The sequence below is a fragment of the Eubalaena glacialis genome, chromosome 10 (assembly GCF_028564815.1).
Source record: "Eubalaena glacialis isolate mEubGla1 chromosome 10, mEubGla1.1.hap2.+ XY, whole genome shotgun sequence".
Taxonomy (NCBI): Eukaryota; Metazoa; Chordata; class Mammalia; order Artiodactyla; family Balaenidae; genus Eubalaena; species Eubalaena glacialis.
The window spans coordinates 37,938,057-37,962,870 of NC_083725.1; the positions used below are offsets into that span (position 1 = coordinate 37,938,057).

Here is a 24,814-nt window from a genome sequence, read left to right on the forward strand (position 1 = left end):
TTCCCCGCCACCGACTCTGCCACCTCCTCCCCCGGGAGCGGAAGTGGAGACCCTCCTCTGCGCTTTGCGGCAACGCGTGACCGTCACGTGGGGCGGGGCTTCGGAGGCGAGCGAAGGGAGGGACAAAGGCCAGGAGCGTATAGAACGCCGCTCACACTTGGAGAAGAGATAACGGGACAGAGGTGCAAGCCAATCGCAATCAGGCCTGTGGAGGCAGAGACTGGGGTGGAGACTTCGGAGACTGCAGTTCCAGGTGGGTGATTTCTGAGCTGTGAGGGAGGAGTGGGATGGTAGCGTCTTATTCCTGGGGACCAGGATCGGCCCCTATTATCCACAGAGAAGAGAATTTTCTTGGCTTCGGCTATCAATGCCGCTCCTTCGTGTTCCAGGGCGGGAGAGGTTTCTGAGGCAGGAAGGGGACTGCATGGTGCCCCCAAGAGTTGTGTTTCCCGCGGCCCTGAGTTGCCTTCCTCCCCCATCCCCTTAGGCCGAAACTCATCTAGACACTCCAACCCTAGCAGCCCACCCTGAAACCTGCCTTCTAAGGCTGGGGCAAAGACTCTGCATTGCCTCCAGTGCAGGGCGCGGACCCTGCCTGAATCCAAGGCTGCTACCAAGCAGCTAACTGTGTTGAGGCCATAAAGTGACCCAGGTGCGGTTTTTGTGGCTGCCAAGCCTGGGCCAGAGCCCTAGGGAGAAAACTGAGGATTCTGTTGTTGAGGTACCGGTGGTCCCATTGTTATCAGAGGTCTTTGCTCTGAGAGCAACAGAACCAAGTTGCATAATTTCAGGAGCCCTTCATAATTAACTCTGTGCCTTTGCTCAGTTATTTGCTTGTGATCAAAGATCCTTGCGGGTTTTAGTCCAGGGAAAAGTTGATCTCTGTAGATGAATGTAAATGCCTAAATTTGTGGTAGATTAAATGCGACACTGGGATTCAGCCGATTCCCTTCTTCCTTTGGCTGCCAGGGAATGTTAACTAAAAGCCGGCAGTAGTAATTAACACAGTTACCTGCTTCTTATTTCCATCATCTTTAAGATAGGTTTTATTCTGTTTTCATCTATATTTGTTTCTGTTAACTTTTCGTGATATCATCATTCCCCTCCAATCATTTGCAAGTAAATGGGATCTTGAACACACACAAACACAAATCCTCAAAGGGCTGTAAAATGAAGTACTAGCTTCATACATCAGTTTAGCTAAAACTATGTGTCAGGTGCTGTATCTGCTTACAATCTGGCAAAGAAGATAAAACATGTACAAAAAACTACAATAAGAGAAAATGTAAAGATATGTAAAGTATAAAGTACTATTACCCATACCAGCAATGATTGTAAGTCATTTGTCCACTTTTAACTTTATGTATCTAAGCACCATATTAACACTTTTCCATTCTTGTCTTTTTGAACTGACTTTTACAATTTTGGTATATTTACTTTTCTATTTCTAAAAACACTTCTATGTCCATTATAGCCCATGCTCTTCTATGCAGTAATTTTTACTGATGGAGAAACAGATGAGAAAGAGAATTTGTGGAATTATTTAAACTCAGGTTTAGGAACTTACGGTCCACTCTTTTACCTTTCAGCTAAGCTCTGTGTATTCAATCTATAGAACCTAATAAAGGTAGGTAATGTAGTGGTTATTTGTACTTGTTTTCTCTACTCAGAATGTTCTCTTCTCCTCCCATCAGCACATTCCTTGTTCCTCTTTGTCATTCAGGTCTCAGCTCAAATGTCATACCAAAGAGAATGTCTCCACAGAACATGTATAAAAAGCTCACTCTTCCCACTCCTTATCCCCCAGCCCTGAGCCTAGTACCCTAGTGGACACTCTTTATAGGTTTGTTTAATCCCCTTCCCTATCTACTTTTTAAATTCTTACTTGTCCATCAGGGCTTAGCTCAAGCCTTACTTTTTCTAAAGGACTACCACAGAGTACTTAAAAATATATATATTGTCTATATAATTCATTTGGCAATTATTCTAGTACTGCCTTATTGGCCTGAATTATTTATATGTGTGTTATCTTGCAAATTAGAATGTAACTGCTCAAGGGGGAGTTCATGTGTACCTTGCCTTTTACAAATAGTATACTTCAGCAAATGTTTTTGATGAACTTTTAGAATAAATTTTACTCTTCATGAGCTAATACTGATATTTATATTCTGTCTACTTCCTTCCCTTTTTTCTTAAGGCAATATAAAGTGTGCAGTTAATAGCTTGCCTAACTATATTCAATAAACCCAAAAATGTATTATAGTATTTTTTATTGCATTGGTTAGGGAGAAAAAGCACTAAAGTGATAGCTCAGCAAGCTTGTAGTAGTCATCTTTCCAGATCCTGATCTGTGGCTTCTTAGGATTCTGAGAGACTTGTGCTGTAGTTTCAGTTCTATCACCAATTATCTATGTGCCTTTGGGTAAATCACATAACCTCTCCCAGGTATCAGTTTCAATGGAAAAGCATCAAATGAGATTATCTCTAAGATTTGGTGATTTTTTTAGGTAATGTTCATTAGCTTTTTATTCTATTGCAAAACCTTGATTTCCCCTTTTCCTTTAAATTCTGTATCTCTTCTATCCCAAAGTTCTATTGGTTCTACTACTAAAATAGAGCTAAAATCTATTTCTCTCCATCTCCAGTCTCTAGTCTAAACCACCATATTTCTCACCTGAAATACTGATTAGTTTTCTATCTTGCTCAAGAAAGGGAAACATTCTCTTGCTATGTCTGTCCTCCATGCATAAGGACTCCTGAAACAACCTGTCTTCAGAGCTAAGTCTAGAAGTCCATGCTCTTAATCACAGTGCTATAGGCCTCCTTAATTAGACTGAGAAGGAGATAAGAAACTTGAAAAGTGTTGTGGCCCAGAAAAGAATGGGGAACTAGTTAACAGTGTGAATACTTCTGAGAGGTTAATAAAATGAGGGGAGTGAAGTTAGCATTTGACTATAAGATGGTAGTGTGGTGACATTGACATGAGCAATTTTATTTATTTTATTTTCATTTTTCTTTGATTAATTATTTTATTTATTCATTTATTTTATTGAAGTATAGTTGATTTATAAAGTTTCAGGTGTACAGCAAAGTGATTCAGTTTTTTATATATATATATATATGTGTGTGTATATATATATATATATATATATATATATATATATATATATATTCTTTTTCAAACAAGACATTGAATACAACTCCCTGTGCTATACGGTAAGCCCTTGTTGTTTATTGTATATATAGCAGTGTGTATATTTTAATCCCAAATTCTCAATTTATCTCTCCCCCCCTTTCCCTTTTGGTAACCATCAGTTTATTTTCCATGTCTGTGAGCCTATTTCTGTTTTTTAAATAAGTTCATTTGTATCATTTTTTAGATTCCATGTATAAGTGGTGTCATATGATATTTATCTTTCTGTGTCTGACTTACTTCACTTAGATGATAATCTCTAGGTCCATCCATGTTGCTGCAAATGGCATTATTTCATTCTTTTTTATGGCTGAGTAATATTCCATTTTATATGTATATATATACCTATGTGTATATATATGTATATATATACACACACACACACTACATCTTCTTTATCCATTCATCTGCCAATGGACAGTTAGGTTGCTTCCATGTCTTGGCTATTGTAAATAGTGCTGCTGTGAACATAAGGGTGCATGTATCTCTTCTAATTAGAGTTTTTGTCTTTCCTGGATATACGCCCAGGAGTGGGATTGCTAGATCATATGGTGATTCTATTTATAGTTTTTTAAGGAACCGTCACACTGTTCTCCATTGTGGCTGCACCAGTTTATATTGCCACCAACAGTGTAGAAGGATTCCCTTTTCTCCACACCCTCTCTAGCATTTATTATTTGTAGATTTTTTGATGATGGCCATTCTGACAGGTGTTTTGATTTGCATTTCTCTAATAACTAGCGATGTTGAACATCTTTTCATGTGCCTATTGGCCATCTGTATGTCTTCTTTGGGGAAATGTCTATTTAGGTTTTCTGCCTATTTTATGTTTGGTTTTTTTTGATATTGTGTTGTATAAGCTGTTTGCATATTTTGGAAATTAAGCCCTTGTTTGTTTGCATTGTTTACAAATATTTTCTCCCATTCTGTAGGTTGTCTTTTTGTTTTTTTTATGGTTTCTTTTGCTGTGCAAAAGCTTTTAAGTTTAATTAGATCCCATTTGTTTATTTTTGCTTTTGTTTCCATTACTCTAGGGGAGAGATCCAAAAAAATATTTCTGTGATTTATGTCAAAGAGTGTTCTGCCTATGTTTTCCTCTCGGAGTTTTGCATTTAGGTCTTTAATCCATTTTGAGTTTATTTTTGCATGTGGTGTCAGAGAATGTTCTAATTTTATTCTTTTACATGTAGCTGTACAGTTTTCTTAGCACCACTTATTGAAGAGACTGTCTTTTCTCCACTGTGTATTCTTGCCTCGTTCATCGTAGATTGATTGACTTTAAGTGTATGGGTGTATTTCTGGTCTTTCAAACCTGTCCCATTTATCTATGTGTCTGTTTTTGTGCCAGTACCATACTGTTTTGATTACTGTAGCTTTGTAATATAGTCTGAAGTCAGGGTGTGTGATTCCTCCAGCTCCATTCTTCTTTCTCAAGATTGTTTTGGCTATTTGGGGTCTTTTGTATTCCATGCAAATTAAAAAAATTTTTGTTCCAGTGATATGAGCAATTTTAATAGAGTGAAAAAGACGAACTTGATTGTAGTGGGTTGCGATGATAACTGGTGGCAAAGTTACTGCAGACAGTTCTTTAAAGAAGTTTTTCTGGGGGTAAAAAAATAGGATGGTAGCTAGAGGAGAGTAAAAGTTCAAAGGATAGATTTTTGTTTGATATTTGTTTAAAGATGGGAGATACTAAAATTTGTACACTGATCGAAAATGTTCAATAGAGTGGGAGAAATTGTGGATGTAGGAGTTTGTAGTTGTGTTCACCACTCTAAAGTGTACTCCAGAGTGGAGGACCTTGTCTCTATTGTTTTTGACTGTATGCCCAATATCTGGAATAGTGCTTACTACAATAATAGTTACTTCATAAATTTTCTATTATTTGTTGAATAAATGAATGACTTGGACTCTATTTATCTTACCTTCTCTCAATTCATTATTCACACATCAGCCAGAAAGATTATTTAAAAAAATAAATCAAATCATGTCACTGTCTAGTTCAGTCTTCCATAATTCCGGTTGCACTTAGAACAAAATTCCAGTTCCTTGTGGCCTATAGGATCCTGCATGAGGTAGCACCAGCCTTCTGTAACCCTATTTCCCCAACATTCTTGCTCTCATTAACTATACTCCAGCAATGCTGGCCTTCTCTCATATCCTAAAACTGAAGGACCCTTTCCCACTTTTGGGCTTTATACATGATTTCTCTCACCAACCCCTTACCTTGTCATCATTCGGGTGTCAGCTTAAATGACACCTTCTCAGAAAGGCTCTTCCTAATATTGTAGTGGATGAGGGCGTGGGCTCTGGAGCCAGAGTGTCTGGGTTTACATCCCATCTCCTTGCTTACTTGCTATCTATTATTATCTTTAGTGTTTTGTTCCAAGATACTGAAAACCCATTCTTCACATTTTAATTCACATACACATGTAATGACAAATATGTCATGATTGCTTCCTGTCAAAAGTGATTGTAAGGTATCTATCAATTTCAGATATCTTAAGCCTCATTTTCCCTGTCTATAAAATAGGGACAATAGTATTATCTATTTTATAGTAGTTGTTTTGAAAATTAAAGAGTGTGTAAAGCATGTGGTACAGAGCCTGGCACAGAGTAAGCACTACATAAGTGTTCACTGTTAACATTGTCATTATCTGAAGTTGATTACCACCCACTGTTCATTTTTATATCTATTTCCCAGTTGTTCCTTCACAGTATTTATTGCAGTTTATAATTTGACAGTCTTCTTTTCTAGATACTAAACATCAGGAAGGGAGGGATCATGTCTGCCTTTATTATCCATGCTCTCTCTAATGTCTAATTCAGTACCTGGCATATAGTTAGCACTCTGTAATAAATATTGAATAGAATAGGCCAGAAAACATGCTCTATATTGAAACATCAGTGACCAAACTAATATCAGTGGAAAACCCAATGAATCAAAGCCCACATCAGTCACAGCACAGCTTTAGTTTAATATTCCACTTCTATCAAGTTGCATATGCTCTTTTGTCATTACTTAATATCAAAGACTTGGTTCTTAGACTTGATTCTTGTACTTTTATTGAATAAATTTTTTAAATCAAATTTTAATGGAACACATTAAAAGAAAAAACAAGAGAATAGTTTTGAAAATTGGTTCAGTGTTTTCGGCAGGAAGGTATTTTGTTGAAGCTGAGATGCATTCTTATAAAATACAAGACTCTTTTTTGTGCTACTAAGAAAGAAGAAAAGTGCCGTTTAAACTATGACACAGCTTTTCATGACTTGGAATTTTTCGTACTTATGGAAAGCCCTTTTTTAAAAAAAATCATATCAACCTTGTACACACATTAAAAAAAAGTAAGCAAAATCAATTAGCTGAGATGCTCACATTCAGAGTCTAACTCTTCTAATTCACCTTCAACTCAGCATTTCAGTGTCCATGTTTTTCTACATAATATTGTTCTCTGTTATCAGGAGCATTAATGATGTATCATTTCTTAAATGAGTGTCCATTTTTATCTTTAGGGTTTTCTTCAAAGACACTGATATACATCCTTCATATTTTGATGCACGTACACATGTAATGACAAATATGTTATGAGTGTTATTTAACTAAAGTGATTATAAGATACCTATCTATCAATTTCAGATATGTTAAGTGTGAAAGAATGTGTCTTAAAATTAATGAAATATAATGTTGAATTTACAGAATATTCTGGAGGAAAAAAATTGCCTTACAGATCTTTTACCAAGATTTAAGAATTGTTTAACAATTAATAATGTTATTGGCAAAATATATGTTATTACTGATTTTAACCATTAATATTTTATATACCATTTGGCAACGTTAATTTAACATCAATATCATTTAAGTATCACAACAGTGCGATGTAATTGACGTGTCCACTTTGCAGATGAGGAAGCCAAAGCCTTAAAGAGCCTCAATAGGGGTCACTACTAAGTGATGGATCATCTAAGACCCTGTTCCTTCAGCTTTCAATCCCAGGTTCTTTGCCATTTGCAAAATATAAAAGTACAGACTTACTCAAACCCAATTTAAGAAATGAAAGTTTCAGCTTCTTGGATTTGTCATTCTGTGTAGAGTATACACGGCAGGCTTTATCTTTTAACAACTTTTATAAAAGTGAATAGCTGTGTATGATCCTAATATATTTGAGAATACTTGAAAATTTCTAGTAAAGTTTGCTTTTTGTGACTAACTTTGTAGAAGTAAGAATTTCTTTATACTTATGTCATTGCGTTTAATTCTTATTCATGAACAGTGAGACTGAATAATTGACTTAATCCAACACAGATCCAAATTACATTCATATTTTTAATGACAATGAACTTAATATAAAAAATTTGTGGTTGAGTTTTTTTAGTTGATGTTCTCAAGACCTATGCCACTATGAAGAAATATAGTTTTTATCCTTTTGAAAGTCTCAGGTTTGGATACCTTTTAGCTGTTTTGTTTTACATTCAACTTATTTTTAAAAACTGAGGAACCACCAAAAATAAAAGGAAATTTTCTTTGAATGTTCTAAGTGTTTTGAACAAGAACAAAACTGTAATGTCAAAGTAGTTTCTGATTTGAATTTATATATCTTTGTCTTTTAATTTTTCTTTTGAAATAATTACAGATATACAGGAAGTTACAAAAATAGTACAGAGAGATCACATGTATCCTTCACCCAGTGTCCCCAGTGGTTCTATCTTACATAATTTTTGTCCAAATTCAAAACCAGGAATTTAACATTGATACAGTGTGTATATAATTCCATGTCATTTTATCACCTGTGTAGAGTCCTGTAACTGTTGCCATAGTCAAGTCTCCTTTGTGCATATCCACCTCCCCCAACTCCCCACAACAAAGTCCTCAATCCCTGGAAACCACTACTTTCTTTTTCATGTCTATAATTTTGTCATTTCAAGAATATTATAGAAATGGAATCAAACAATATGTGACCTTTTGAGATTGAGTTTTTTCACTCATGATAATGTCCTTGTAATCCATCTAAGCTGTTGTGTATATAGTAGTTTGTTCCTTTTTAATGGTGAGTTATACTTCATGGTAAGAATGTACCACAGTCTGTATACTCATTCATTTATTGAGCAACATTTGGTTGTTTCCAGTTTTTGACTATATAAATAAAACTGCTGTGAAAAGTTATGTACAGGTTTTTAAGCCCACATAAGTTTTTGTTTCTCTACGATAAATGCCCAGGTCTATGATTATTGGGTAGTATGTTATATGTTTAGCTCCCCCCCTCCAGTTTTATTGAGATATAATTGATATATAACATTGTATTTTTGGTGTACGTGATTTGATATATGTATGTATTGCTAAATGATTACCACAATAAGTTTAGTTAACATCCATCACCTACAGTTACAGTTTTTTTCTGATTTGAACTTGTAAGGTCTACTCTCTTAGCAACTTTCAAATATTCAATACAATATTGTTAACTATAGTCATCATGCTGAATGTTACATTTACAGAACTTATTTATCTTATAACTGGAAATTTGTACATTTTGACCCCATTTACCCAGTTCTCCACACACACACCCCCACCTCTGGCTAACACCAATTTGTTCTATGTTTCTATGACTTTGGGTTTTAGATCCCACATATAAGTTGACATCTTACAGTATTTGTCTTTCTCTGTCTGACTTAGCATAATGCCCTCAAGGTCAATACATGTTGTCACAACTGGCAAGATTCCTTCTTTTTTATGACTGAATAATTTTCCTCTGTGTGTGTGTGTGTGTGTGTGTGTGTGTGTGTGTGTGTGTGTATCATATTTTCTTTATCCATTCATTTACCCGTGGAAGTTTAAGTTGTTTCCATGTCTTGGCTATTGTAAATAATGCCGCAGTGAAATGGGGGTACAGATATCTGTTCAGGATAGTGATTTGATTTCTGTTGGATGTATACCCAGAAGTTGAATTGCTGGATCATATGGTACTTCTATCTTTAAGTTTTTGAGGAACCTGCATACTATTTTCTATATTGTCTATACCAATTTACATTCACAACAAATGTATACAAAGGTTTCTTTTCTCCACATCCCCAACAGCACTTGTTATTGCTTGTCTTTTCGATAGTAGCCATGCTGACAATTGTGAGGTGATATATTGGGGTTTTGATTAGCATTTCCCTGTTGATTAGTGATGTTGAGTACCTTTTCATGTACCTGTTGGCCATTTGAATATCTTTTTTGAAAATATGTCTGTTTGAGTCCTTTGCCCACGTTTAGTTGTATTATTTGGAGTTTTTTTGCTATTGAGTTGTATGAGTTTGTTATACATTTTGGAAATTGACACTTTATCAGATGTGTGGTTTCAGAGTATTTTTTCCCATTCTATAGGTTGCCTTTTCATTTTGTTGATTGTTTCATTTACTGTACAGAAGCTTATTAGTTTACTGTAGTCCCACTTGTTTATTTTTGTTTTTGTTGCTTATGTTTTAGGTGTCATGTCCAAAAAAATCATTGCTATTACCAATGTCAAGGAGCTTATTCTCTATTTTTCTTTTGAGAGTTTTATGGTATCAGGTTTTACATTTAAGTCTTTAATCAATTTTGAGTTAGTTTTTGTGGATATTGTGAAATAGGGATCTAGTTTCATTCTTTTGCGCATGAATATACATTTTTCCCAACACCATTTATTGAAGAAACTGTCTTTTTACCATTGAGTTTGTAGCTTCCTTGTCAAACATTAGTTGAACGTATATGTTTGTGAGTCTACTTTTGGGCTCTTGTTTCTTTCGCACTAGTCTATGTGTCTGTTTTTGTGCCAGTACAAAACTGTTTTGATTACTATAGCTTTGTAATAGAGTTTAAAATCAGGAAGCTTTGCTCTTTCTCAGGATTGTTTTGGCTATTTGGCATCTATGATAGTTCCATATGAATTGTAGGATTTTTTTTTTTCTATTTTTGTGAGAAATGCCTTGGGAATCTTGATAGGGATTGTATTGAATCTATAGATGGCTTTGTGTAGAACAGACATTTTAATAATATTAATTCTTCCAATCCATGAACGTGGGTTGTCTTTCCGTTTATTTGTGTCTTCTTCAGTTTCTTTCATTAGTGTCTTGTAGTTTTCAGTGTGTAAGTTTTTCACCTACTTGGTTAAATTGACTCCGAAGTATTTTATTGTTATTGATGCTGTTGGAAATGGGTTGTTTTCTTTATTTACTTCTTAGTTAATTTGTTGTTAGCATGTAGAAATCTGCTGATTTTTGTATGTTGATGTTGTGTCCTGTAACTTTACTGAATTGATTAGTGCTAACGTTTCTTGGTGGAGTCTTTAGAATTTTCTATATATAAAATCATGTCATCTGCAAACAAAGACAATTTTACTTCTTCCTTTCTGAATCTGATGCCTTTTATTTGTTTTTCTTGCCTGATTACTCTGGCTAGAACGTCCAGTACTATGTGAGAGTGGGTACCCTTATCCTGGTAGTGACATTAGAGGAAAAGCTTTTCAGCCTTTCACCACTGAGTATATTGTTAGCTGTGGGCTTGTCATATATGGCCTTTATTATGATGAGGTACTTTCCTTCTATGCCCAGTTCATTGAGAATTTTTACCGTGAATGGGTGTTAATTTTTCAAATGCGTTTTCTGTATCTACTGAGATCATATGATTTTTATCTGACTCTTAATGTGATGAATCACATTTATTGGTTTGCATATGTTGAACCATTCTTGCATCCCAGGGATGAATCATGGGATATGATCTTTTTATTGTTCTGTTGAATTTGGTTTGCTAGTATTTTGTTGAGAATTTTTGCATCTGTATTCATCAGGGATGTTGGTCTATAGTTTTTTGTGTTTTTTTTTGTAGTGGCCTTATTTGGCTTTGTTACCACAGTCATGTTGGTCTCGTAAAATGTGTTCAGGAGTATTCCCTCCTTCATTTTTTTTGGAAGAGTTTGAGAAGAATTGGCTTTAATTCTTCTTCAAGTGTTTGGTAACTTTCACCCATGAATCCATCTGGTTCTGGACTTTTCTTCATTGGGAATTTTCTTTTGATTACTGATTTAATCTTAGAGAAATTGGACTATTCAGATTTTCTATTTTTTCATGATTCAGACTTGGTAGGTGTATGTTTCCAGGAATTTATCCATTTCTTCTGGGTTGTCCAGTTAGTTGGCATATAATTATTCATGGTAATTTCTTAGGATCCTTTGTATTTCTGTGGTATCAATTGTAATGTCTCCTCTTTTACTTATACTTTTATTTATTTAGGTTCTTAATCTCTTTGTCTCCTTCTATCTCTGTCTCTCCCTCTGTCTCTCTCCCCTCCCCCTGGGTTAGTCAAGGTAAAGGCTTGTCAATTTTGTATATTTTTTTCAAAGAACCAACTCTTAGTTTTGTCATCCTGTTTTCTATTTATTCATTTCTGTTCTAATCTTTATTATTTCCTTACTTCTGCTAAGTTTGGGCTTATTTTATTTTTCTAGTTCCTTGAAATATAAAATTAGGTTGTTTATTTGAAGTCTTTCTTTTTTCTTGATACATGTATATATTGCTATAAACTTCCCTCTTAGAACTGTTTTTGCTCCACCCCATAAGGTTTGGTATGTTGTATTTCCATTTTCACTTGTCTCAAGATACTTTTTAAATTTTCTTTTTAATTTTTTCTCTGATACATTGGTTGTTCAGGAGTGTGCTGTTTAATTTCCATATATTTGCCAATTATCAAGGTTTCCTCCTGATACTGATTTATAGTTTCATATGATTGTGGCCAGGAAACATACTTGGTGTGATTTCAGTCTTCTTAAATTTGCTGAGACTTATTTTGTGGCCTAACATATATTCTAGCCTAGAAAATGTTCTGTGGGCACTTGGTAAGAATGAGTATTCTGCTATTGCTGGATGGAATGTTTGTATATGTCTATTAGGTTCATTTGGTCTATAATGTTGTTCAAATATGCTGTTTCCTTATTGATTTTCTGGGTGATCTGTCCATTGTTGAGAGTGGGTGTTAAAGTCCCCAACTATTACTGTATTCCTATTTATTTCTCCTGTTAATTCTGTTAGTATTTTTTAAAATATATATTTAGATACTCTGATGTTGGTTGCATAAATATTTACAACTGTTATATCTTCTTGATGGATTGACCCCATTTTCATTATATAATGCCGTTTGTCTCTTTTGACCATTTTTAGCTGAACGTCTCTTTTGTCTGATACAAATATAGCTATCCCTGCTTTCTTTTGAATACCATTTGCTTAAAATGGCTTTACCCATTCCTTCACTCTCAGTCTATGTGTGTCTTTAAAACTAAAGTGAATCTTTTGTAGTCAGCTTATGGTTGGATTTTTTTTTTTTAATCCATTCATTCATTCTGTGTCTTTTGATTGATGAATTTAATCCATTCACATTTAAAGTAATTATTAATAGTAAAGACTTTTATTACCATTTTGTTAATAGTGTTCAGACTTCGTTTTTTACCTTTCTGTCTTCTTTGTGACTTGATGACTTTTTGTAGTGGTATTCTTTGACTCCTTTATCATAATTGTTTGTATAACTGCTATAGGTTTTTTTCTTTCTGGTTACCATGAGGCTTACATAAAATTTCTCATGTTTTTAACATCCTATTTTATTCTGATAACATCATTTTGATAGCATACATAAACTTTACATTTTTACTTCTCCCCCTTTTCCATTTTAAGTTATTGATGTTTTAGTTAATATATTTTATATTGTGCATCAAATACATTATTGTAGTTATGATTACTTCTTTATGTTTATTTTTTAACTTTTAGAGTTATAAGTGAATTATGTATCACCATTACAATATTAGAGAATCTCACTTTGTATATTTACCATTGCTAGTTAGTTTTACACTTACATTCATGTTTTTTTATGATGTGAATTAGCGTCCTTTCATTTCTGCTTGAAGAACTCCCTTTAGTATTTCTTTTAAGGCAGATATAGTGGTGATGAACTCCCTCAGTTTTTGTTCGGGAAAGTCTTTATCTCATTCATTTCTGAAAGACTGCTTTGCCAGTTACAGTATTCTTAATTGACAGGCTTTTTTTCTTTCAATATTTTGAATACATCACCCCATTCTCTCCAGGGCTACAAAGTTTCTGTTGAGAAATCTGCCTGTAGTCTGTGGGGGTGGTCCCTTGTATATGATGTGTTGCTCTTCTGCTCCTGTTAAAATTCTTTCTTGTCTGACTTTTGACAATGTAATTACAATGTGTCTCTGTAGCTCTTTTGGGGTACAATCTCTTTGGTCTCCTTTGGGTCTCGTGACTGTGGATGTCCATTTCTCTCCCCAGGTTTGTACAGTTTTCAGCCATTCTTGCTTTAAAAATATTTTCTGTCCTTTTCTCTTTTCTTCTTTTAGGATTCTCATAATGCAAATATTATTCTTTTGATGGTGTCCTGTGGCTCTCATAGGCTTTTTTCACTCTTTTGCATTTTTTTTTCTCCTCCAACTGGATAATTTTAAATGCCTTATCTTGTAGTTCATTGATTCCTTCTTCTACTTGACCAAGTCTGATGTTAAAGCTCTCCATTGAATTGTTCAGATCAGTCATTGTGTTCTTCAACTCTAGGATTTCTGGGTTTTCTTTAATGGCATTTATTTTTTGGTTGAACTTCTTATTTTGCTCATGCAGTATTTTTCTCATTTTGTTTAATTGTCTGTAAAGCTCACTAAACTTCTTTGAAGGGATTATTCTGAAATCTTTGCACACAATTCAGAGATCTCCATTTCTTTAGGGTCAGTTATTGGAGCTTTATTACTTTCCTTTGATGGTGCCATGTTGGCTCAGCTCTCTGCTCCATTGCTGTTGTAAGCAGGGCGGTAGGTTGGGCTACGCAGCATCCTGAGTGTTCTGATTAGTTTTTCTGGTTGGGCAGGCATGGAAGCTGTATTCAGCCCTAGGCCAGGCTCTCAATTTGCTTCCCAACTTGGGGGCTGTGTAACAGCATTCACAGCTGGTATGGTTTGCTGGCCAAGGACCTGAATCAGACAAAACTGTGCACAAAGTTCCTTGGTCAGACAGGTTCACTAGCTGGGCTCTGCAGATGAACAGAGTCACTGGCTTGGTGCTCTTCAAGTGCTGCTGAACTGCTCTGTTTCCTGGATGCTCTGGCCAGGTTTCCAGGTAAGTGGGGCTGGGATTGTGCTCAGTAATAGGTAGAGCTAGGAATTAGCTTCCCCGCTTGGGCCAGCAGCAGCAGCAAAGCAGGCATCAAAGCCAGCAAGGTGGAGATTTAAGGTGGCGGAGGAGTAGGTGGACCTGGAGTTCATCTCTCTCCACAGGATGCATCAGGAATACATCTGTAGGTGCAATAATTCTCAGAACACTGGCTGAAAACTAGCAGAAGACCTTGGACACTAGAAACGACTATAAAGATTCCTGCATAACTGGGTAGGATGGAAAAAAAGTAGAGAGAAGGAGGAGGAGAGGAAGCGGACGGGACCTGAACCCCGGGGTGGGGGAGCTGAAGCAGAGGAGAGAGTCCCGAATTTGGGGAAACCCCCTCTCCGATGGGGAAATTTATTGGGATGGAAGGGAAGCATTTGAGGCTGTTGGAAGAGGGTGAAGCAGCCAATCTGCGGCAGATGGGACAGAGTGAGAAATACACTGGTGGTCCGTATCTCAGCCCTACATGCCCCGGACTGGAACTTGTGTTCACAGGTGTGCAAGAGGGCTGGGAGCTGGTGCGTGGGGATTGGAGAACAGGCCCAGAGCGAGAACTGCTGTTGTCTGTGGGGAGATGGACTGAGGGAACAAGAGAGAGGAGATCTGCAGCAGGGAATGACTATGGAGGAAGACTGGACTGCCATGGAAGCAGGGCGCTATTGCTGAGTCACACACAGGGGGAAGAGCCACTATTGTAACCTCTCTCTCCCCACACGCTGGTGCCTGCCAACGGACAATAAAAGAAGCTTGCTTAAAACTACCTCTTGTTTGCCAGCTGCCAAGCAATAAAAAAAGCCCCCTTAGAGCTGGCCCTCAGGTGCTGCCTGCAGGACAATAATAAAAAGCCCTCTCAGGGCTGGCCATCACATGCCTGCTGCCAGGTGCCAGAAAAACCCTGGCCAGGGCTGGCCCCCATGTGCCTTACGCCAGGTGCCAGAAAAGGCCCTCACTAGGGCCATATCTCTTGCGCCCTTGGCTGCCAGCTTCCCTGTGCATTTGGTCCTGCCGGGGTTCCTGCAATCCAAGCAGTCATACCACCTCTGCACCTGGTCCTCACAGGGACAGACCCAAGAGTTCCAAGGCAGCCTCAGGACCAGACTCCTGTGGGTGGAACACATGCCGAGGTGAGGATAAAACCAAAGCTGAATCCCAGGGACGGGGTGACTAAGGAAGAATATCGAAAATCTTTCTATCAGCTGTATAAGCTACAGATTAAATCCCTAGGATCAGCTATGTAGACCTTGCATCTATGGAATATCTGAGTAGACAATGAGTGTTCCCACAAACGAAAACGGTCTAGCTCTGGCAGCTGTGGATTCTGGGGGCAAGCACACGCAGGAATTGGGCCAGATCAGAGTTTGAGTGGTCCCCACAGGGCCTACAGCAGGTTCAGAGACCAGCCCAGAAGCAAGGGAGAGCCTCTTGGGGAGGCAGAGGTGGGCTGTGGCTCACGGTGTGTGCAAGGACACTTACACTGGAGACCCCAGGGAAACATAATTATTACTATTAATTTTATTATGTCTTGATTCATTCTGTTGTTGGTTTTAGCTTTTTTTGGTTTGTTTCTTTTTTTTTGTTTTAGTTTTCTTAGTGTTTTGGGATCTCTGTGTTCTATAACATATCTTTATATATTTTTTTATACATTTTGGTTTTTACTTTTCTGTTCTGTGTTCTTTTCCCTTATTTTTTCTTTCTTTTTTCTTTAATATATATTTTTAATATGTCTATTTATACTTTGTCTTTCTGTTGTCCTGGGTTGTTTCCCTTTTTATTTTATTTTATTATTATTATTTTAAATCATATTTATCGGTTTGTTCTGTTTCCTTGCTTTATTCTTCACTTGGCACACTGCTTTGGTTTTGTTTTTCGGTTATGTGTTTCTGTTAGTTTCAATCCTAATTGTTTGATTCCATTTTTGAGTTCTTCTATTTGTTTCATTGTTCTCTTGCTTTTTGTTTTATTTGGCTCTGTTTCTGTTTCTTTTACATGTTTGTTTCCTTGTTTCTGTTTTTTTTTTTTTTTTGGTTTTGTTTTTACCATTTCTTCAGGGTTTTGTGTGTCTTTTATTTTTTCTTTAATATATTTTCTATTTTTTTATATATTTCTGTTTCTACATTGCTTTTTTGTTGTTCTGTCATCTTTCCCCTTTCTCTTTTTTTTTTTAGTACCGTTTTGGTCAGTTTGTATTGTTTTTCTGCTTCATTGTTCAGTTGGCACTCTGCTTTGGTTTTGATTTTTGGATTTGGGTTTTTGTCAGCTTTCTTCTTAATTGCTTGATTTCGTTCTTGGGTTCTTTTGTTTGTCTGGTTGTTCTCTTGCTATTTGATTCATTTGGTTCTGTTTTTGTTTCTTTTCTGTGTGTTTGTGTTTCCTTGTTTCTGTTTATGCTTCTTTAATTTTATTTTCTACCATTTGTCTGGGATTTTGTTAGTTTTTTTTTTTTAATCCAGTTTATTGCTGGGACGAGCCACTTGCGGGGTCTTGATCCCTTGACCAGAAGTCGGTCCTGAGGCTCTGGAGTGGGAGCACCAACTCCAGGATGCTGGACCACTAGAGAATTCCCAGCCCCAGGGAAGATTCATCGCCAAGAGCTCTCACAAAGGCCTCTATCTGAATCCAAGACCCAGCTCCACCCAACTGCCAGCAGCTCCCAGTGCTGGATGCCTCATACCAAACAACAAACAAGACAGGAACACAAACCCACCCATCAGCACACAGATGACCTAAAGTCATACTAAGCTCACAGACACCCCAAAACACACCGACACGGCCCTACTCATCAGAGGGAAAAGACTCAGCTCCACCCACCAGAACGCAAGCACCAGTCCCTCCCATCAGAAACCCTACACAAGAAAATGGACCAACCCTACCAAGGCGCAGAGAACAGAAGCAAGAGGAACTATGACCCTAGGAAAAGGAGACTTCAAATACTGTAAATTAAACAAAATGAGAAGACAGAAATATCTTACAGGCAAAAGAGCAAGGTAAAAACCCACAGGACTAAATAAATGAAGAGGAAATAGGCAGAATACCTGAAAAAGAAATCAGAGTAATGATAGTGAAGATATCCAAAAACTTGGAAATAGAATAGAGAAAATACAAGAAGTGTTTAACAAGGACCTAGAAGAACTAAAGAGCAAACAAACAGTAATGAAGAACACAATGACTGAAATGAAAAATACTCTAGAAGGAATCAATAGCAGAACGAGGCAGAAGAGCGGATAAGACAGCTGGAAGATAGAATGGTGGAAATAACTGCCACAGAGCAGAATAAAGAAAAAAAGAATGAAAAGAATGGAGGACAGTCTCAGAGACGTCTGGGACAACATTAAGTGCACCAGCATTCGAATTATAGGCGTCCCAGAAGAAAACAAAAAAAAGAAAGGGTCTGAGAAAATATCTGAAGAGATTATAGTTGAAAACTTCCCCAACATGAGAAAGGAAATAGTCAAGTCCAGGAAGTGCAGAGAGTCCCATACAAGATAAACCCGAGGAGAAACATGCCGAGACACATATTAATCAAACTAACAAAAATTAAACACAAAGAAAAAATATTAAAAGTAGCAAGGGAAAACCATCAAATAACATACAATGGAATCCCCATAAGGTTAACAGCTGATCTTTCAGCAGAAACTCTGCAGGCAAGAAGGGAGTGGCAAGATATATTTAAAATGATGAAAGGGAAAAACCTACAACCAAGATTACCCATCAAGGATCTCATTCAGATTTGATGGAGAAATCAACAGCTTTACAGACAAGCAAAACTTAAGAGAATTCAGCACCACCAAACCAGCTTTACAACAATTGATAAAGGAACTTCTGTAGGCAGGAAACACAAGAGAAGGAAAGGACTTAAAAAACAAACCCAAAACAATTAAAATGTTAATAGGAACATACATATTTATAATTACACTGAATGTAAATGCATTAAATGCGCCAACCAAAAGACACAGACTGGCTGAGTGGGTACAAAAACAAGACCTGTATATATGCTTTCTACAAGAGACCCACTTCAGACCTAGGGACACATACAGACTGAAAGTAAGGGGATGGAAAAAGATATTCCATGCAAATGGAAATCAACAGAAAGCTGAAGTAAAAACACTCATGTCAGACAAACAGACTTTAAAATAAAGACTGTTACAAGAGACAAGTAAGGACACTATGTAATGATCAAGGGATCAATCCAAGAAGATGTAACAATTATAAACATTTATGTACCTAACATAGGTGCACCTGAATACATAAGACAAATGCTAACGGCCATAAAAGGGAAAATTGACAGTAACACAATAATACTAGGGGACTTTAACCACCCCACTTACACCAATGGACAGATCATCCAAACAGAAAATAAATAAGGAAACACAGGCTTTAAATGACACATTAGACCAGATGGACTTAATTGATATTTATAAGACATTCCATCCAAAAACAACAGAATACACTTTCTTCTCAAGTGCACACGGAACATTCTCCAGGATAGATCACATCTTGAGTCACAATTCAAACATCGGTAAATTTGAGAAAATTGAAATCGTATCAAGCATTGAGAAAACTGAAATTGTATCAAGCATCTTTTCTGACCACAATGCTATGAGACTAGATATTGATTAAAGGAAAAAAATGTAAATAATACAAACAAATGAGGCTAAACAATATGCTACTAAACAACCAAGAGATCACTGAAGAAATCAAAGAGGAAATCAAAAAATACCTAGGGACAAATGACAATGAAAACACAACAACCCAAAACCTATATGGTGCAGCAAAAGCAGTTCTAATATGGAAGTTTATAGCAATACAATCCTACCTCAAGAAATCAGAAAAATCTCAAATAAACAACCTAACCTTAAACCTAAAGCAATTAGGAAAGAAGAATAAGAAAAACCCAAAGTTAGCAGAAGGAAAGGAATTGTAAAGATCAGGTAAGAAATAAATGAAAAAGGAAGGAAACAATAGCAAAGATCAATAAAACTAAAAGCTGGTTCTTTGAGAAGATAAACAAAATTGATAAACCTTTAGCCAGACTCATCAGGAAAAAAGGGAGAAGACATATCAACAGAATTAGAAATGAAAAAGGAGAAGTAATAACTGACACCACAGAAATACAGAGGATCATGAGAGACTACTACAAGCAACTATATGCCAATAAGATGGACAACCTGGAAGAAATGAACAAATTCTTTGACAGGTACAACCTTCCAAGACTGAACGAGGAAGAAATAGAAAACATGAACAGACCAATCACAAGCACTGAAATTGAAACTGTGATTAAAAATCTACCAACAAAAAAAACGCCCAGGGGCAGATGGCTTCACAGGCGAATTCTATCAGACATTTAGAGAAGAGCTAACACCTATCCTTCTCAAACTCTTCCAAAATGTGGCAGAGGGAGGAACACTCCCAAACTCATTGTATGAGGCCACCCTCACCCTGATACCAAAACCAGACAAGATGTTCACAAAAAAAGAAAATTACAGGCCAATATCACTAATGAACATAGATGCAAAAATTCATCAAAGTACAAGCAAACAGAATCCAACAGCACATTAAAAGGATCATACACCATTATCAAGTGGGGTTTATCCCAGGAATGGAAAGATTCTTCAGTATATGCAACTCAATCAATGTGATATACACCATATTAACAAACTGAAGGATAAAAACCATATGATATTCTCAATAGATGCAGAAAAAGCTTGACAAAATTCAACACCCATTTATGATTAAAACTCTCCAGAAAGTGGGCATAGAGGGAACCTACCTCAACATAATAAAAGCCATATATGACAAAACTCACAACCAAGATCTTTCTCAGTGGTGAAAAACTGAAAGCATTTCCTCTAAGATCAGGCACAAGGCAAGGGTGCCCACTCTCACCACTATTATTCAACATAGTTTTGGAAGTTTTAGCCATGGCAATCAGAGAAGAAAAAGAAATAAAAGGAATCCAAATCGGAAAAGAAGAAGTAAAACTGTCACTGTTTGCAGATGACATGATATTACACATAGGAAATCCTAAAGATGCTACCAGAAAACTATTAGAGCTAATCAATGAATTTGGTAAAGTAGCAGGATACAAAATTAATGCACAGAAATCTCTTGCATTCCTATACACTAACAATGAAAATTCAGAAAGAGAAGTCAAGGAAACACTTCCATTTACCACTGCAACAAAAAGAATAGTATACCTAGGAATAAACCTACCTAAGGAGGCAAAAGACCTATATGCAGAAAACTATAAAACACTGATGAAAGAAAACAAAAATGATACAAACAGATGGAAAGATATATCCATGTTCCTAGATTGGAAGAATCAACATTGTGAAAATGACTGTACTACCCAAAGCAATCTACGGATTCAATGCAATCCCTATCAAATTACCAATGGCATTTTTCACAAAATGAGAACAAAAAATTTTACAATTTGTATGGAAACACAAAAGACCCCGAATAGCTAAAACAATCTTGAGAAAGAAAAACGGAGCTGGAGGAATCAGGCTCCCTGACTTCAGACTATACTAGAAAGCTACAGTAATCAAGACAGTGTGGTACTGGCACAAAAACAAATATAGATCAATGGAACAGGATAGAAAGACCAGCGATAAACTCGCACACATATGGTCACCTTATCTTTGACAAAGGAGGCAAGAACAGACAATGGAGAAAAGGCAGCCTCTTCAGTAAGTGGAGCTGGGAAAACTGGAAAGCTATGTGTAAAAGAATGAAATTAGAACCCTTCTTATCACTATACACAAAAATAAACTCAAAATGGATTAAAGATCTAAATGTAAGGCCAGACACTATAAAACTCTTAAAGGGAAGTGTAGGCAGAACACTCTTTGACATAAATCACAGCAAGATCTATTTTGACCCACCTCCTAGAGTATTGAAAAGAAAAAGAAAAATAAACATATGGGACCTAATGAAACTTAAAAGCTTTTGTACAGCAAAGGAAACCATAAACAAAATGAAAAGACAACCCTCAGAATGGCAGAAAATATTTGCAAACACAGCAACTGACAAAGGATTAATCTCCAAAATATACAAGCAGCTCATGCAGCTCAATATCAAGAAAACAACCCAATCCAAAAATGGGCAGAAGACCTAAATAGACATTTCTCCAAAGAAGACATACAGATGACCAACAAACTCATGAAAAGCTGCTCAACATCACTAATTATTAGAGAAATGCAAATCAAAACTACAATGAGGTATCACCTCACACCGGTTAGAATGGGCATCATCAGAAAATCTGCAAACAATAACTGCTGGACAGGGTGTGGAGAAAAGGGAACCATCTTGCACTGTTGGTGGGAATGTAAATTGATAAAGCCACTGTGGAGAACAGTGTGGAGGTTCCTTAGAAAGCTAAAAAATAGAACTACCACATGACCCAGCAATCATGTGTTGGACCCACAATGCCCAACTACTGGGCATATACCCTGAGAAAACCTTAATTCAGAAAGATACATGTACCAGAATGTTCATTGCAGCACTATTTACAGTAGCCAGGACATGGAAGCAGCCTAAATGTCCTTCAACAGATGAATGGATAAAGAAGATGTGGCACATATATACAATGGAATATTGCTGAGCCATAAACTGGAACGATACTGAGTTATTTGTAATGAGGTGGATGGACCTAGAGACTGTCATACAGAGTGAAGTAAGTCATAAAGAGAGAAGCAAATACCATATGCTAACACACATATGTGGAACCTAAAAAACGGTACTGATGAACCTAGTGACATGGCAGGAATAAAGACGCAGACGTAGAGAACGGACTTGAGGACACAGAGGGATGAAGGGGAAGCTGGGACAAAGTGAGATAGTAGCTTTGACATATATACACTACCAAATGTAAAATGGAAGGCTAGTGGAAAGCTGATTCATAGCACAGGGAGATAGTTTGATGCTTTGTGATGACCTAGAGAGGTAGGACAGGGAGGATAGGAGGGAAGCCCAGAGGGAGGGGATATGGGAATATATGTATACTTATAGCTGATTCACTTTGTTGTACAACAGAAACTAACACAACATTGTAAAACAATTATACTCCAATAAAGATATTTTTTAAAAAGCCAGCAAGGCTCATTGTTTGGGTCTTGCATCAGGCAGAATTGCACATTGAGTTCCCTGGCCAAATGAGATCACTGTCTTGAAAACACAAACTAAACAGCTTTTTAAGAAACTGCCAAATAATTTCCGTTAGCAATGTATGAATGGTCCAGTGTCTTTGAATCCTTTCAAGCTTTTGGTGTTATTATTTTTAATATTATATTAGCAATTCTAATAGTAATAGTTCCCTGTGGTCTTAATTTTACATTTTCATAGTGGAATCCTCGGAGATATAGGGGGTTTGTTCCAGACCTCTGCAATAAAGCAAATATTGCAGTACAGCAAGTTATATGGAGTTTTTGTTTTTCCAGTGCATATAAAAGTTATGTTTATACTGTACTATTGTCTATTAAATATGCAATAGCACTATGTCTAAAAAAACAATGTACATACCTTAATTTTAAAATACTTTATTTCTAAAAAATACTAACCCTCATCTGACAGCACAGGGTTGCCACAAATCATCAAAACTACAATATCTGTGAGGTGCAATAAAATGAAGTATGCCTTTAATGACTAATGATATTGAACATCTCTTAATGTGCTTATTTGCCATCTGTATGTTCTCATTGGTGAAATATTTCTTCATGCCCTTTGCCTATTTCTTAATTAGATTGTTTGGGTTTTTGTACTGTTGAGTTTTGAGAGTTCTTTATATATTCTAGATATGAATCTTTTATCAGATTTCATTTACAGATATTTTCTCCCAACCCATATCTTGTCTTTTCATTATCTTAACATGGTGTTTCACAAAGGAAATGTTTTTAGTTTTGGTAAAATTCAACCTACCAATTTTTTTCTCTATTTTATTTCTTATACTTTTCCTGTCATATCTAAGAACTCATTGAGTAACTCCTAGTCACAAAGATTTTCTCCTATAATTTCTTCCTTCTAAAAGTTTTATAGTTTTAAATTTTATATTTAAATTTATGATGTATTTTGAGTTAATTTTTTTATGAAGTGTGATGATTAGATCAAGGTTCTTTTTTCATTTTTTTGCCTGTGGATGTCCATTTGCTTCAATATCATTTGCTTCAGTACTATTCATTGAATTGCTTTTGAACTTTGGTCAAAAATCAGTTGACTTTACTTGAGTGGGGCTACTTCTTAGTTATATTCTCTGTTCCACAGATCTATGTATTAGTCTTTTCACCAGTATCAGGCAGTCTTGATTACTGTAGCTATGTAAACCTTTAAATCAGGTAGACTGATTCTTCTCACATTATTATTATTTTTCAAAATTGTGTCAGCTATTCTATTTTCCTTGTCATCCCATATATGTTTTAGAGTAAACTTATCTCTATCTCAAAAAAAATTTTTTTATGGGATTTTCATAGGAATTGTATTAAACTAGTACAATCAATATGGGGAGAATTGACATACTTACTATGTTGATTTTTCTAATTCATGAATGTAGCATATCTCTCCATGTATTTAGGTTTCTTTGATTTCTTATATCAGCATTTTGTAGTTTGCAGTGTATGAGTCCTGTACGTGTTTTGTTAGGTTTATACCTGTGAATTTCTCTGTCTCTCTTTCTCTCTCTCCCTCCCTCGCTATTGTAAGTGGTAGTATTGTTTAAATTGTGGTTTCCATGTGTTCACGGCTATTTTATAGAAAAACAATTGATTTTTGTATGTTAATATTATATCCTGTGGCATTGTTGAACTTACTATATATATATATTTATAGATTACCTGGGATTTTTCATAGACAATTTTATAATCTATAAATAGAGACAGTTTATTTCTTTCTTTCCAATATGTATGCTTTGTATAGGATTTTCTTGCCTTGGTGTGCTGGCTAGAGCTTCCAGTACTGTGATGAAAAGCAATGGTAAGAGTGGATATCCTTGTTATTTTTCTCATCTTACAGTGAAGGTATTCAGTCTCTTACCATTTAGTGTAATGTTAGCAATATGTTTTATTGTAGATGTTCCTTATCAAGTTGAGGAAGTTCTTCTCTATTCATTGTTGGCTGAGAGTTTTTCTTGTTAATAGGTGTTGGATTTTTAAATGCTTTTACTGTGTTGATATGATCATGTGATTTTTTCTTTCATAGCATCCTTCAATGGTGGATTATATTGATATTTGAATATTGAACTACTCTTACATCCCTGGATATGGTTGTAGTATATAATTTCTTTTATTTATTGCTGAACTATTTTTGATAATTTTTAAAATAATTTTTACATCATATTTGTCTTTTTTATTTTTGTAGTAGTGTCTTTGGGATGCTACAGTAAAACTGACTTAATAAAATTAGTTGGGAAGTATTCCCTCCTCTTTTATATTGTGGATGAAATTGTATAGATTTGGTATTCATACTTTA

The 24,814-nt window shown here is 36.0% G+C and overlaps 1 protein-coding gene across 2 annotated transcripts in view; it reads left to right on the forward strand.

Annotated features, from left to right (window-relative positions):
• Window positions 1-24,814, forward strand: part of KBTBD3 (kelch repeat and BTB domain containing 3) — a 49,463-nt gene continuing 24,649 nt past the window's right edge. For both annotated transcript variants that reach the window (XM_061202604.1, XM_061202603.1), the window contains exon 1: window positions 1-253. The gene's annotated coding sequence lies outside the window, so the exon portion shown is untranslated. The remainder of the gene's footprint in view (window positions 254-24,814) is intronic.